Source organism: Rhinopithecus roxellana, chromosome 19, assembly GCF_007565055.1.
Source record: "Rhinopithecus roxellana isolate Shanxi Qingling chromosome 19, ASM756505v1, whole genome shotgun sequence".
Lineage (NCBI taxonomy): Eukaryota > Metazoa > Chordata > Mammalia > Primates > Cercopithecidae > Rhinopithecus > Rhinopithecus roxellana.
The window spans coordinates 26,058,681-26,067,367 of NC_044567.1; the positions used below are offsets into that span (position 1 = coordinate 26,058,681).

An 8,687-nucleotide genomic window follows, 5' to 3' on the forward strand; every position below is an offset into this window, starting at 1 on the left:
TGGCCGGGCTGCTCATGTCCACTCATGGTCTTCAAACTAGAACCATTTTCTCTGGTGCCTTCAAGCTCTGAGGGAATGGTCGGATAACCCCAACTCCAAACAGTTTCTCAAGGATTTCCCCAGCCCAGCAAACAGAAAGCTCCATGAGTGGTGATTTCTGTTCAATTTCAACCTGAAAGCACCCCTGCCGGCTAGAGCTTACATCCTGGATGGAAGAAGTGCGTTTCAGCAAGAGTACCCAGGCTGTGCAGCCAACACCCAACTTTCACTAGCTTCTCAAAAAGCCCCTTGGAAAGCCCCAGCTGCTGTCCTGGGTGTCTGACCCCGGACGTGGCTGCTTGGTGAGAATGGAAACAGTTGTGGGGAGGGGAGGCAAGAGGAGCTTGCACAAATAACCACACTTGGGCTGCCTCAGCCTCACACTGAACTGAGCCCTAACTGACAGTCTCACAGGAAGCCAAAGACATAGCATAGGCATTGATGCTTGTGGGGGAAGGGTGGCCTGTTTCCCTTCCTGGATTCTATAGACTGTGCCAAGTGGGCTCTCCCTGGGAGCTGCTGCTGAATTAGCTTTCTTGCTTTCTCTGGCACTTGAACATGCAGGTGGTGCCACTCAGCAACCCAGACAGGCAGAAAGGTGCTGGAGTCCCATCCTCTACTGGAAACCCAAAGAAACTAAGACAAGGACTTGGTTCACAGCTCCCTGGGAGGGCGCGGTCCAGTCCTGGTACCACTGCCGTGCTTTCCATGGCTATGAGGGTGGCCGTGAGAGCTGTGTCCTGCCCACTGGCCCATGTGTCTGTCAAAGGTTCAGTCCCATTCTGGCTGCCAACGTTCTGAGTGCACAGCATCTTAAGATCTCTCCTTGTCTTGCTCAGTAGTGTGGCTTCTCTCCTTCTGAAGAGCAAGTCTCCTCCCCAGCTCAACAAGGACAGACACAACTCAGACAGAGACTAGGAATGGTAGCCAGGCTGCCTTCCCCTTGCCTGCCTGTGCCTCATTCTCTGCTTCCTCCCTGCCACATGCTGTGGAATTAGGGTCTCCCAGAACACTGAGGAGCTCAGTGGCAGTGCATGGATAATACAGCCTCCAGCTCAAGAAAGGACTGGTGGCTGATAGAGCAAGGGTCAGGATGGTCTGGTTTTGGAGGGGAGCAGTTACACCAGGGTCTGGACTGAGGCTTTGCTCTTGGTGTGGCTTCTGCCTTGTTACTCCTAGTCTGTCTGCAGCCTGCTACTTGATCCTCAGGTCCCCTCCCTGACATCTGTTCTCTATCAAAGAGGCAGGTAGGTCATGTTTAAGAACAGACTAATAATAACTTTGTCTGGAAGTCTGGTTCATGTTTAGTATCAGTAAAACCTTTCATGTAAATATTTTTACAGTTGACAAAGACTGGGTGCTGTGGCTCACGCCTATAATACCAGCACTTATGGGAGGTCAAAGCGGGCAGATCACTTTGAACCCAAGAGTGTGAGACCAGCCTGGGCAGCATGGCAAAAGCCCATCTCTACAAAAAAAATAGAAAAAATTAGCCAGGCATGGTGGTATACACCTGTAGTCCCAGCTATTTGGCAGGCTGAGGTGGGAGGATCCCTTGAATCCGGGAGTTTGAGGCTGCAGTGAGCCATTATAGCACCACTGCACTCCAGCCTGGGTGACAGAGCGAGACCATGTCTCATAAAACAACAAAACAAACCCAAATACAGTTGACAAAGGGCTTTCACATCCACTATCTCATTTGATTCTCACAAAAACCCTGGAACTAATTAACATCCTTATTTGGTGATGAGACTGAGGCTCAAAGAGTTAAAGTGTCTTGACTGGGCGCGGTGGCTCATGCCTGTAATCCCAGCACTTTGGGAGGCCAGGGTGGGTGGATCACGAGATCAGGAGTTCAAGATCAGCCTGGCCAAGATGGTGAAACCCCGTCTCCACTAAAAATACAAAAATTAGCCAGGTGTGGTGGCGTAAGCCTGTAATCCCAGCTATGTGGGAGGCTGAGGCAGGAGAATTGCTTGAACCCAGGAGGCGGAGGTTGCAGCGAGCCAAGATCGCGCAACTGCACTCCAGCCTTGGCGACAGAGCAAGACTCTGTTTCGGGGCGGGTTAAAAAAAAGAGTTAAAGTGTTTTAGCCATAATCAAGTAGTGGAGCCCCAGCTCAAGAAATACAATGTCCACATCAAGTTTAGGGCTACTAACTGCGACATAGTTGTCCACAAACACAGCAAGTTTTTTTCCCTCCGTAAGTATTCCACGGAACCAGTATGAGGCATTAGCTTTCTTCTGAGTGAAGTTACTGCAACACATTGTCCCTACATGTTGAGCCCACCAACCACTCTAATCCCACCACTCTAGTCCCTAAGTCTAAAATTAGCCAAAGAGATGGAGGCAGTGGGGCAATGGCCCAGGGAGGGGAATCCTTGGGATTTACTCAAGGATCCCTGTGCAAGGCATTGGGAAACCAGTCTAGCCCTTCATAAGTTACCCCTGGCTGCATTTACCGTTCCACTCCAGCAGCTCTTACACGCCTGCTGACGTCTGCCCCACACCTCCCAATCTCTCTTTTTCCTCCTCACCTCCCTTTATCTGCAGACTGATGATGGCACCATCACACCCCACTGGAACACTGAGAGACTTGTGTGATGAAAATGCATGTATCCAACTAAGGGCAGAGTCCTGGCCCTGCTGCCTCCACCAGCCACCAACTCTGTGACTTTCCCGTCGCCTCTAAAATGAAGTTTCTTGTCTGTGAAGTGCAATTGACAAAACTATGATCTTAAGTGGTAGGATCGTGGTGAGCTGTGATAGATGGGGGTGGAGGAGGGCATGAGAAGCACCTAAGGTGCTGGTTATATTTTGTTTTTCTTTTTTATTTTGCTTTCCTTTCCCTTTTTTTTTTTTTTTTTTTTTTTTTTTTTTTTTTTTTTTTTTTTGAGACAGGGTCTCTGTCGCCCAGACTGCAGTGCAGTGGCATCATCGTGGCTCACTGCAGCCTCAACCTCCTGGGCTCAGTTGATCCTCCCACCTCGGTGCCTCAAGTAGCTGGGTCTACAGGCAACCACCAGCACATCCAGCTAATTTTTGTATTTTGGTAGAGATGGGGTTTCATCATGCTGCCCAGGCTGGTCTCGAACTCCTGGGCTCAAGCGATCCACCGACCTCGGCCTCCCAAACTGCTGGGACTACAGGCATGAGCCACCACGTCTGGCCTGTTATCTTGATCTTGATGCTAGTTATGTAGGTCAGTTCACTTTCTGAAAATATATTGTTATATACTTAGGATTTGTTAACTGTTATACTTCAAATAAAAAGTTTGCTTTGGCTGGGTGTGGTGGCTCACGCCTGTAATCCCAGCACTTTGGGAGGCTGAGACAGGTGGATTGCTTGAGCTCAGGAGTTTGAGATCAGCCTGGGCAAAATGGCGACACCCTGCCTCTACTAAAATTTTTTAAAAAATTAACCGGGCGTGGTGGCACACACCTATAGTCCCAACTGCTTGGGAGGCTGAGGCAGGAGGATCACTTGAGCCCAGGAGGTCAAGGGTGCAGTGAGTCCTGATTGTGCCACTGCACTCTAGCCTGGGCAACAGAGCAAGACCGTGTCTCAAAAAAAAAAAAAAAAAAAATCAAATACAGTAATTTAGGGAAAAGCAATTTGAGAGTTGTAAACTAAGTATGTAAGGAATTCTCATTATCCAAAGTTGTCTATCTCTAGGTAAGTTCTAGATAGGTGTGACAAGAATTTCATCCTTCCAGCATTGCTGGGTAATAGGTGTTCCACCACATATATCATACATAAATACATCAAAATGGAATGAAAACAGAAACATTTTCCTTCAAGCACCAGGGCTTCCTCCCCCGCCCCTCCGCCCCCAAAGACAGGGTCTTGTTCTCTTGTTCTGTTTCCCAGGCAGGAGTGCAGTGGCACAATCATAGCTCTCCGAAGCCTCCAACTCCTGGGCTCAATCAATCCTCTCACTTCAGCCCCCAGAGTATGTAACAATACAGGTGCACACCCCTCCACCCAGCTAATTTTGGGGTGTTTTTTTTGGTATTTTTTGTAGAAACAGGGTTTCAAATTCCTGGCCTCAAGTGTTCTTTTGGCCTCAGCCTCCTAAAAGGCTAGGATTATATGAGTGAGCCACTGTGCCTGGCCAAGGTTTTTTTTCAATTTTAATCTTTATGTTCTCGTTTTTTATAAGATAAAGTTTTGGTTTGGGTTTTTGTTGTTGTTGTTTTGTTTGTTTTTCTGTGGTTCTTTTTTTTTAGACAGGGACTCACTGTGTTGCCGAGACTGGCCTTGAATTCCTGGGCTCAAGAGATTCTTCTGCCTCAGCCTTACAGGTAGCTGGGACTACATTCATGTGCCACTACACCTAGCTTAAATTTTTAAAAATGTGTTATAATACTTCCTTGCTATTTGGATACAAGATTCTGAATGTGATTTAACCTGATTTGGCTCAAAGTTGTTGTAAACCTCCATTTTTGTATCATGTGGTGAAATGGTTCCGGGACTGACTCTTTTTCTACCTCTTGGATTCATAGCAACCTGTCAGCTGTCACTTCTGTTGCTCACATGTGGCTGTCCCCCTTCCAGTCTTGTCTGAACTAGGAGAACAGGCAGCCACACTTGGTAATAATTGCTATAGGTTGTGCCAGTAGGGTTTAGACTGGAGAGAAGAGCACATGGCTGCCTGCCTCAGTCTTGGGGTTTCAAGGCCTTCACCAGTGGGAAGGTGAGATGCTGAGTCTACAGAAGAGTGAAGGCAGACCACAGAACATTAGGACTGGGGGAGTCATGACTTAGGCCAGCCCCTCACTTTATAGGGGAGAGGACTGAGCCTCAGAGGCTGGTCAGCTTGACTTCAGGAGCGGGTCACTGCTACTTTGTGTGTCCTATACTGCCTAGCTCAGTACCTCTTGTCTAAAGATGCTGTGTTTCTCTGCCATAAGATCCCAGGAAGCGGGAACTGAGTGCAGAGAACACTCTGCCTTGTGCTGCTGGTAGATCCTCTGAAAAATAGGATGGAAAACATTTCCCCTCTATGCCTTGGCACTCCCCCATTCTCAACCCTCTGCCTTCCGGGTAGAGGGCAGACATTATGTTCTCCCAGATAGGGAACTTGAAGTCCAAGGAACTTTCCTTGGGGGTCTATCTATGGCGGATAGAGGCTTGGGCCTCTGAGAAGTCAGGGAGCTGGCCTAGCCCATTTCAAAAGCTCCTGTGTGCTGCTCCCCGCCTATGCATTCTTCCTGCAAACTGAGCTCATGTGTTACAGAGTGAGCGTGAGGGAAGGGAAGGAGCAACTTCAGACAGCAGGGTAGGGGGACCTCAGTTTCTCTCCAAAATGGATCCCTCATCCCCTTTCAACCCCTTCCCCCATCCCGGAAAATACCTGGAAGGAAGTGAGCGCTCTGGGGCCACTAGCAGGAAGTGGGGGGTTAACTGTCACCTCATCCCTGGGGGCTTGAGTAGCAGAAGGCAGAGGGGGGAAATGCAAATCCATGCTTGGGAGGGAGAAGAACTCCTGAGAGGAAGCAGGTGGCAGCCAGAGCCCAGCCTTCCTCCTGGGCCAGTGGTCCCAGCAGGGGCTGCGGAGGCCTGAGGCAAGGGAGTTATCACAGGCCCTGAACAAGCCAGTGGCCGGCCCACCCTGTGCAGGCAGCTGCAGCACTTTCTCTGGTCAGCTGAGTAGACTCACTTCCTCTGCCCTGCACCCCAGAAAGGCCGGGAGATGGGAGGGCGGGGTCTCAGGAGGAGGGGTGGGGCATGGTCTGGATTCATGGAAGGTGAGGAGATGCAGGAGAAATGAAGAGGGGGTATGTCCCTGGGGAATCAGCTGGAGGCGGGCAGGCATCAGTCTCTTCTGCTTTTGCTTAGGGACTAAGATTCAGAAATCCCTGTGGCATCTGCACCTCCCCCTACCTTGTTCTAGACACCAGGGGCCAAAATTGAGAACCACATGGTGTCCTTGCAAAGGGATATTTTATAGCAACTGGAAACAAGAAGCTAAGAAGCAGCCTTTGGCCTTGTGCCTCTACACTATTCATCTATTACATCCCTATGACAATTTCCAGCTTCAAAATGGGCCACTTCTATTATTGCATTTGACCCTCAGTGCCATCCCACGAGGCAATATTATTCCCCTTTCACAGATGAGAAAACTGAGTTTCCATTACATCTCTTGCCCACAGTCAGTGGCCTGGTGAGGCTGCACTGGTGCTTCAGCCTTTCCCCCTTGCACAACACTGCTGTCCCTATGGCCTCCCTTCAGTTCTGCATGGCAGATGGGGATCCAGGGCCCGTAACTGAGGCAGGGGCATGGGGGGTCCTCCAGGTTTTCCTTTTTCTCCCTTGAGCCCCACCCAGCCTGCAGGTGGGCTCTGGGGTTGCAGGTCCACTGACCTTAGTGTCAAAGCCTCCTTGGGGGTGAGGGCTTCCATGCCTCCTGTATTCACCCACCCTGGGACCCCTTGAAGAGGGACTGGGCCCCCTGACGCCCGCCCCCATTTTGGCCCAGGCATCTCACCTCCCCCTCCCCAGAGCCACAGCTCCGTGACGCAGCCAGCCACTGGTGCCCCATTGGCCCGCCCTAGTGCATTTGCCCTTATTTGGCCAGGCCGGCTCCAGGCTGGGTCTCCACCCCTGGCCCAGCCCCCGCAGGCCTGTCTCTCTCACTTCGTCTTTTTGAGGTTTGGCTCTGGGGCTCTGGGGCCCTGGCGGGCGTCACTTCAAACGCACTTTCTGGTTGAGTCACTTTTTAACGGCTCCAGTGCTGTGAGCTGCTGCTGCTGCTGAGTCCCTGGCCTTGGGGGCCAACCCTCCCCCATCTGACTGCTTAATAGGCTCTGAAGGAAAGGGCTGGGGAGGCCATCTGCTGCTGGAGAGACTCTGCAGACCACCTCACCACCCATTTAGGCCCCTCTGCCCCCTGCCCCCCCACAAGCTTGGGCCAGAGGGTCGGCCCTGGGTCACTCCCACTGCTTTTTCCAATGGGGTTGTGAGGGGAGAACAGGTCCTCACAGAAGACCTATTCCTTTGGGGACTTTGAATTGAGCTCCCTTGGGGGAACAGAAACGGCATACCCGATTTTCAGGAAGGTGAAACTTAACCTTGCTGAGTTTCCGGTTCCTCATCTCTGAGATGGGGATACCATTACTTACCTCACTGGGTCAGCATGACGATCAAGCGAGATTCAGATTGAGTGTGTTTCATCAAGTTATCTGGCTGCCTGGGCTGCCTCCCTTCCCCCTGCCCCGTGTGCAGAACGTGGAGGTGAATGGGATGAATCCAAGCAGGTTGACAGGGCAGTCCTCACTGAGCAGTCTCTTTCCAACTCTCACCGCCTTTTCCAGCTGGGCCTGGGATGTGAGGAATCCTGTTGGGGGCAGGAGGCTGGCAGGAGGAAAGAGCCCTTTGCCCCTTGTTTCCAGACAAGATAAGGGGAGAATTCTACTAGAGCCCTTCCTAGCCACCCTGCCTTCTCTGCATTTTGGGAGGTGTGCCCTCAAGCCAGCTGGGAAGATTCCATGGCTGCCCCAGGGGCTGGGCAGGATTTGGAACACAGATACTGCTGCTCCCACCTGCGAGGTCCCTGGGCTCCTATACTCTTGGGGACTTCCTAGAGCACAAACAGGTGTTTTGGTCAACTCCCCATTTTTATAGGTGAAGAAACAGGCTGGGTTTAGGGATAGATTCAGTGACTGGCCCAGAATTGTACCACATATAATCACAGGGTGAGGACTAGACCCCTAGTTTCTTGACACTGAGTTTTATCCTCTGCTTGGTGATCCTGATGTTGGGATAGGGAGTGGGGCTGATGAGGGATCGTAGTGGGTTTCAGGCAGAAAACCAGCTATTGGACCCCCTCCCTGCCCCCGCCACACACACACAATTTATTTGCAGCAGTTGGAACTGCAGCAGGTACAGCTATGCAAGTTAAAGCCGGCTCCTGTGTGTGGAGAGTCCAGAGGGAACTTTCTCGCATTTCTCCACTTGTGTCCCTAGGAGACCCCAGAGGAGAAAGCTTCTGGTTTCATGGCTACTCCCACAGCAATGGTCAGGGTAGTCTTCCTCACACCCACACCCCCTTTCCACCCAGCCCATCCTGCCTTTTCCCAGATGTTGTGGAAAGAACCCAACTTGGCCCTAACTTGTTTTCTGACCTCAGGCTGCTTTCTGCCTCTCTCTGGGCTTGCAGCTCTGTTTCCTGACTTGGGACCAGTTGCTGCCTAACCTTGCTGCTTAAAAGTCCTTGGATCTTATGATCCCAGGAGACCTGAGCCAGAACCCTGTCCCAGTGCAAAGTGACCTCCTAGTGTGGGCCACTGTGCACTGGAGCTGCCCCTTGCCAGACAGAGTAGAGCAGGAGAGTGTGAAATTAAACCTAGGGGAGTCTGGGCTGACCTGGCAGGAGCTGAGAGCCAGCCACCTTGTCCGCCCTCCTTGCCTGGAGGCCCTTCCGCACTCCTTGTGCTCCCAAGGCTCTGAGATGAGACAGAGATCTTCTGAGGTGCTGAGATGACCTCTGTAGGGGACATGGGCTGTCTTAGGTTCTTAAGGCACTTCCCTCTCTTGGCACCTGCTTCCCTTGGTTGCCCCTCCAGGGAGATGGGGAAGGGTCTCGACATTTGGGACTATTGACTCCAATTTGCTTTAGCCCCATTTTGCAATGCTAGGGGCTCAG

The 8,687-nt window shown here is 51.4% G+C and overlaps 1 long non-coding RNA gene across 2 annotated transcripts in view; it reads right to left on the reverse strand.

Moving 5' to 3' along the window:
• LOC104669829 overlaps positions 1-8,687 on the reverse strand; it is an 18,038-nt gene extending 9,351 nt beyond the window's left edge. The window contains exons 1-2 of one of the 2 annotated variants that reach the window (XR_004054876.1): positions 8,408-8,687; positions 7,165-7,362 (exon numbers count right to left, since the gene is read on the reverse strand). This is a non-coding gene — a long non-coding RNA (uncharacterized LOC104669829). Of the gene's footprint in view, positions 1-7,164; positions 7,397-8,407 lie in introns of both variants that reach the window. The other variant, XR_004054875.1, reaches the window with a different exon arrangement.